Below are 7,197 nucleotides of genomic sequence, written 5' to 3'. Positions count from 1 at the left end.
GTGTACTTCTCTGCACCTCCGGAAGTCCACTATCAACTCCTTTGTCTTTGCGACGTTGAGGGTGAGATGGTTGTCTTGACACCAGTGGGTCAGGGCGCTGACCTCCTCCCTGTAAGCCGTCTCATCACCGTTGGTGATAAGACCCACCACTGTAGTGTCGTCCGCAAACTTCACAATGATGTTGGAGCTGTTAGTGGCTGTGTACTTAACACACAAAAAAGATGCCTGGCTAAAACATGTATGACATGTCTTTTATCTTATCCTGTTGTTTTCAACACAGCCTTCACAATAGGCTGTAGTTTTACCCTGAAAAGCACTTTGACATTTAGCTCTCTGCTTGTGTGGTAACTGCTAATGCAATAGAGGATGCAGCATTCAAGTCATTAGTCCACCAATCTATAGACTGCAGACTGTAATGATTGTCAGGTTATGAGACAATGGCCCTGTTGACACATTAAAAGCACATTACTCTCTTTGTTGTCTTTTTGCTTTTGACCTCTTTGGATGTATTTGTGTTCCTTCCTGCATATCTTTTTCAGTAGTTTGATTTGTCTGCTTCACCATAGCGCTTCATGTTTTGTTTTTGTTGTTGTTGTTCTTTGTTTTAATCTTTGTAGACTTTGTGCCTTTTTACTGTCCTTTCGGTTTTTGTCTTCTGATAGATACAATTGATTTGTGCTAATATAATCACATTAACTGACCCTCTCTGTGGCTGATTTACAACTCTTTCTGATCCAATTTCTGTTTTGCACAGTTTTATTGATTTGAGTCTATTACTACACAGAAGAAGAAAAAATCCTACTCTCTTTAATCTTTGATTGATCTCTGATACTTGGCTCGATAAAAGACTCAACTCACTCAAATGAAATTATGCTGTATATTTGCATGTTGTCTTTGTGAGCATGCACAGATATATAGGATTTCTGCAGTGATTCTTCGTAAGATTATTTTTGTAACTTTTGTGATGCATTGTCTTTGGATCTAGTGCCATCATCAGGTGAGTATGTTATCTAAATATTTCAGTAAGTGAGGAACCAGCTGGATTGTTGTAGAATATATTAGGGGAGGCAGAAATGTAGAGTGATTGTGAACATTAAGCGACACAGTTTTACTGTTTTACTTTTAACAAGCACATATTTGGCTTACAGTGTTGAACTCCAATTATATTTTTACTGGCAAAAACATTTTTTTTTTTGTATAAAGCAAATAAAGCTCTTAATATTGTAGCTGAAACTTCTACTTGAATATTTTATTTCAGAAAATATCTGGTGTATGATACTAAATTGTCATGACCAGTGTCTGTAAAACAAATTCCATTTTTACATTTATGTTAAACATAACACCCAGCACGCCCCTGTGGGTGGTCTATCCTTCAAGCTCGGGTCCTCTACCAGAGGCCTGGGAGCTTGAGGGTCCTGCGCAGTATCTTAGCTGTTCCCAGGACTGCGCTCTTCTGGACAGAGATCTCCGATGTTGTTCCCGGGATCTGCTGGAGCCACTCGCCTAGCTTGGGAGTCACCGCACCTAGTGCTCCGATTACCACGGGGACCACCGTTACCTTCACCCTCCACATCCTCTCGAGCTCTTCTCTGAGCCCTTGGTATTTCTCCAGCTTCTCGTGTTCCTTCTTCCTGATATTGCTGTCATTGGGAACCGCTACATCGATCACTACGGCCATCTTCTTCTGTTTGTCTACCACCACTATGTCCGGTTGGTTCGCCACCACCATTTTGTCCGTCTGTATCTGGAAGTCCCACAGGATCTTAGCTCGGTCATTCTCCACCACCCTTGGGGGCATCTCCCATTTTGACCTCGGGACTTCCAGGTTATACTCGGCACAGATGTTCCTGTACACTATGCCGGCCACTTGGTTATGGCGTTCCATGTATGCCTTGCCTGCTAGCATCTTGCACCCTGCTGTTATGTGCTGGATTGTCTCTGGGGCATCTTTACACAGCCTGCACCTGGGGTCTTGCCTGGTGTGATAGACCCCAGCCTCTATGGATCTTGTGCTCAGAGCTTGTTCTTGTGCTGCCATGATTAGTGCCTCTGTGCTGTCTTTCAGTCCAGCTTTGTCCAGCCACTGGTAGGATTTCTGGATATCAGCCACCTCCTCTATCTGCCGGTGGTACATACTTCCATGATGGTTCCTCGTCTCCCTCCTCTTTCTTGGGTTTCTGCTGCCTGAGGTATTCACTGAGCACTCGGTCAGTTGGGGCCATCTTCCCAATGTATTCTTGGATGTTCGTTGTCTCATCCTGGACTGTGGTGCTGACACTCACCAGTCCCCGGCCCCCTTCCTTCCGCTTAGCGTACAGCCTCAGGGTGCTGGACTTGGGGTGAAACCCTCCATGCATGGTAAGGAGCTTTCTTGTCTTTATGTCAGTGGCTTCTATCTCCTCCTTTGGCCAGCCTATTACCCCAGCAGGGTACCTGATCACGGGCAGGGCGTATGTGTTGATGGCCCGGATCTTGTTCTTACCATTCAGCTGACTCCTCAGGACTTGCCTGACCCTCTGCAGGTACTTGGTGGTTGCAGCTTTTCTAGCGGCCTCTTCATGGTTCCCATTCGCCTGCGGGATCCCCAGGTACTTGTAACTGTCCTCTATGTCTGCAATGTTGCCTTCTGGTAGTTCAATCCCCTCAGTTCTGACTACCTTCCCTCTCTTTGATCTCACTGAGGGGGTTCAGGCCTATGCAGAACAGCAGTGGGGACAGAGCATCTCCTTGGTAGATCCCGCACTTGATGGTGACTTGTGCTATGGGCTTGGAGTTGGCCTCTAGTGTTGTACGCCACACCCCCATTGAGTTCCTCCCCCATATATATATATATATATATATATATATATATATATATATATATATATATATATATATATATAGAGAGAGAGAGAGAGAGAGAGAGAGAGAGAGAGAGAGAGAGAGAGAGAGAGACATTAGTCATGACACATTAACACTGTTTTGAACTAATTTCAGAGCTTTCTGTCACAACGACAGAGAATAGATCATTGTGACATCCAAACATTATTTAATGGTTTTAAATGTCTTGTGTTCTTCCTATGACTAATACAACCGTGTCATCAAAACAGAATCTGAAAGTGTAACCTTCATTTTTGCATTCTTACCTTTAGCTTGTTCAAACACTGACTGGTTCCTTTGGGATCTGAATACTAAAGATTAGGGACTTTCCTTTTTGACTCATGTCATGATGCCATTCACTCTCTGCGAGCATTTTATACCTTTTCTGTCGGATGTTCAACTTGTTAAGAAAATGTCCTGTCAGGCCCATCTGTCGTCTGCATCAGCCGAGCTGGCCCCCAGCACTTTCAGCCAGCTTGTAGGCTACTATGAGCTGGCCTTCTTTCTCATTGGCTCATTCCCATTGACTCCATTCACATCCACAATGCACGTAATGCCTTTTCATATAGGCTTTTCCCAAAAAGTACCCTTGACCTTATTCACATACAGACCTCTTTCATTTCTTCCCAGTCTGTCCTCTCCCTGCATCGCTGCATGAGTTTTTTAAGAGCTTAGGAAACCGGAGTCCTGCTTTTAGTTAAAGCACTCTCTCCCTCTTCACCTCAAGTGTGCTGTAGTTGGCTTGATGAAGGATGCAGATACTGTCTCCCACCTTCTCCCCAGGCACCTCTGTGGAGAGCCTCAGAGAGAAAGTGCTGCATAATTTAACTGGGACATCTCACTTTTATCAGTTAACAGGCTTCATGAGCAAGCCAAAGCTGTGGCAGGAGTTTTCAGCCTATTTCAAAGAGAATAGCTGACATTAAAAAATGAAGCACACTCTACATTAAGAACTCAAAGCCAGAAGCTGTGAAGCAAGGGACGTGATGTTGTGACGGGTTTTTAGCCTTTTTGACATTTTATAAACAAATGGTTTATATACAGAATGTAAGCAATACTTGCTTACTTAATTTAAATTGTTTTATTTAATTTGGATCACAGTAGCTATTTAAGTTCACTTAGTTATATTCATACACACTTTATATATTGTGCATGCTTTAGTCACTTTGAGGCAGTTTTGTTATTCAGGGCTGATGTTCAAATGACTAAAAAAACAATGTTGCAATAATGAGGTGGTCTGCTGGTCACAGAAACACACACAACACAACCAGATGTCTGTGCCGGTATGACTTAACCATTCATATTGATATTTTAAGAATTTATTTATCAACTGTTAATTATTCATGAACTAAGAGTGTTTAATTTAAACTTAAATTGAATTTTGAGCTTTATATGTTGGTATATTCATTTCATGTAATTCATTAAAAACAAAAACAAATAATATTATTATTACTAATAATAATAATAAAACAGTCTGCACAACAAATTCAAGCATAAAAATCTGAACCTCATCATAAGCGGGTATGCATAATAGCTATAAAGGGCTGGATCAGGTGACCCTATATCCTCCCTTAGTTATGCTGCAATAGGTGTAGGCTGCTGGGGGATTCCCATGATGCATTGAGTATTTCTTCTTCAGTCACCTTTCCCACTCTCTGTTTATAGAGCTCTCTCTGCTGAGAATCATACTTCCACAGCATGTCTTTATCCTGTCTTCCTTCTCTCACCCCAACCGGTCGCAGCAGATGGCCCCGCCCCTCCCTGAGCCTGGTTCTGCCGGAGGTTTCTTCCTGTTAAAAGGGAGTTTTTCCTTCCCACTGTCGCCACAGGGCTTGCTCATAGGGGGTCATATGATTGTCGGGTTGTTCTCTGTATGTATTGTTGTAGGGTCTACCTTACAATATAAAGCGCCTTGAGGCGACTGTTGTTGTGATTTGGTGCTGTATAAATAAAATTGAATTGAGTAATGGCACAATGTCTTGTTCTCTTAAGCTGATGTTAATTTCTTTATAGCAGGTTTTCCTATTTTATAAATAATGTCATCAAATTTTATAGTGGAGCAGATTTATTTAAAGTGAAAGTTTTTGGAGGGTTTTCTACAAAAAGAAAAAAAAAACAGATTTTGCTGAGCAGTTCACATTTATCCATAAACCCTGTTAAGACAAAACTGTCGATCTGTCATTAATGTCATAGTTATGCCAAAGCAGTGATAGGTCTGTAGAATAATATTAGTATGTCAGTTAGGTCTCAGTATGCCAAGATTGAATTTTTCCTACTGTTAGTTTGTGTATCACAGCCTCACACAATGACCAACAATTGCTAACTTTAAATAAAATATATGGAAAATATATAAACAGCAGATTGGCTTGTTGTTTCCAAATCTTTCAGTGATATTAATTAGTTTTATTAAATTAGTTAATTAGTTTTCCATAAACCAAAATAAAATTCAAAATGAGCTAAAGTTAGATCCCATCAATATGTTTACTGAAATATTTTCAGTCTGCTTTCAGTGAAAATACTCAAATTGGGGGAAAAATGCCACACACCAGGGTTTTTTGTTTCCTTTTTACTGGAAAAGCCAGTAGCCAGCTTCACGGTACTGAGAAACAGAATGAGGAAAATACACCTGGGCATTTCAACAAATAAAACAAACAGGTAGAGAGCAGTTATAGGAGGTATACACACTGAGAGGCAGGGCATTTTGGCAATAATCAAATGTTCCCAGATTCAATAATTTCAGTTCAGATGAATCTTTCATTTCAGTAACTGAAAATATCTACCCTAAAGCAGGAAAAAACCCCACATCAAATACCCGTTAGTATCGTAAACCAGTTTTCCGAGGACGTATTTTCTCTTTGGTGTAATTTCACTATTTCTGTATATATCTGTCTGAACATGAACAGCACCAATGTGAAGTCAACTGGGTCTTTTAAAAGCAACAAATACAGGAGTTTAAATAGACCCGAATACAATGCATTGGGAGAAGTAAGGGCGTGTGAAATCAGTGACAACCTTTACGTTCATTTACTTAATGAACTGTAGTAATGGCTGTCTCTTTACATCGTGGCTCAGTAATCAAAAATAAAGATAATAACTCTATATGTTTTAGGCATTCTTGGCAGAAGACAAGGCAAAAACATGAATCAACAGAACCCAGAGCATAGCAGAAACTGCTATAAGCCAGCACCTGTGGGGGTCATTTCTCTGTGATTTAAATTACAGCAACAAAAACAACCAATTTTATGGCATTAGACATTTTATTGTATTTTTGGGGGGGCGCTTAGGGAATAATGTGTTTACTATTATGTGATATTTTATACTCTGAAAAATCTGTCAAGTATTTAGTGGGCAATATAAACGCTTTTTGTTTTTACCTATTAGAGGAGAACAGCCTAAGACTGCATACCTCTAAAAGCAAAACATTTCCTCCGCACCAAGCATAAATTGACTCTGAATGTTTTCTGAAAAACTTTATACATATAGCAGTCACTTTTTAGCTAAACATTGCTAGCACCAGGTTGGACCCTTTTTGCCTCTAGAACTGTCTTAATTCTTCGTGGCACAGATTAAAGAAGGGGCTGGCAAACATTCCTCAGAGATTTTGGCCCATAACATCACACAGTTGCTGCATATTTGTCAGCTTCACATTTATGCTGCAAATCCAAAAGGATTGGAGGGCGTTTGAGCGCAGTCAACTAATTTTCACGTTCAGAAAATCCGTTTGAGATGCTCTGAGCTTTCTGATATGGTGTGCATGGTACACCATGGTCACAAAAGGATTGACATGGTCAGCAACAATAATCAGGTAGCCTATGTAATTTAATAGATGCTCATTGATACCAAGGGGCCCAAAGTGTGCTAAGGAAACATATCTCAGACTATTACATCACCTCCCCCAGGCTGAACCGTGACTACAAGACGGGATGGATCTATGCTTTTATACTGCTTACACCACATTTTGACCCTCGTCATTCAACTGTTGCAGCAAAAATTCAGACCAGGGAACATTTTTCCAATCTTTCCATTTTTGGTAGACGAATGCAAATTGTAGCCTCAGTTTGCTGTTTTTAGACAGGAGTGACACCCAGCTTCTCAAGGTTCAGCGTGTTGTGCATTCAGAGCAATTTCCCTCTGCATACCTATATTGTAAAACATGACTATTGGAGCAACTTTAAAGCAGAATGGCAATTTCCTCTAACCTCTGGCATCAAAAAGGCATTTATAGCAGCTCACTGGATATTTTCTCTTTCCTTTTTTTCTGTGAACCCTAGAGATAGTTCCCCAAAAGTTAATTCTGTTCATCTGGACGTTTTCAGTGGGAGAAATGTTTCGTCACTC

Source organism: Astatotilapia calliptera, chromosome 6, assembly GCF_900246225.1.
Source record: "Astatotilapia calliptera chromosome 6, fAstCal1.2, whole genome shotgun sequence".
Classification (NCBI taxonomy): domain Eukaryota; kingdom Metazoa; phylum Chordata; class Actinopteri; order Cichliformes; family Cichlidae; genus Astatotilapia; species Astatotilapia calliptera.
Note: the sequence above shows the minus strand (reverse complement) of the source record.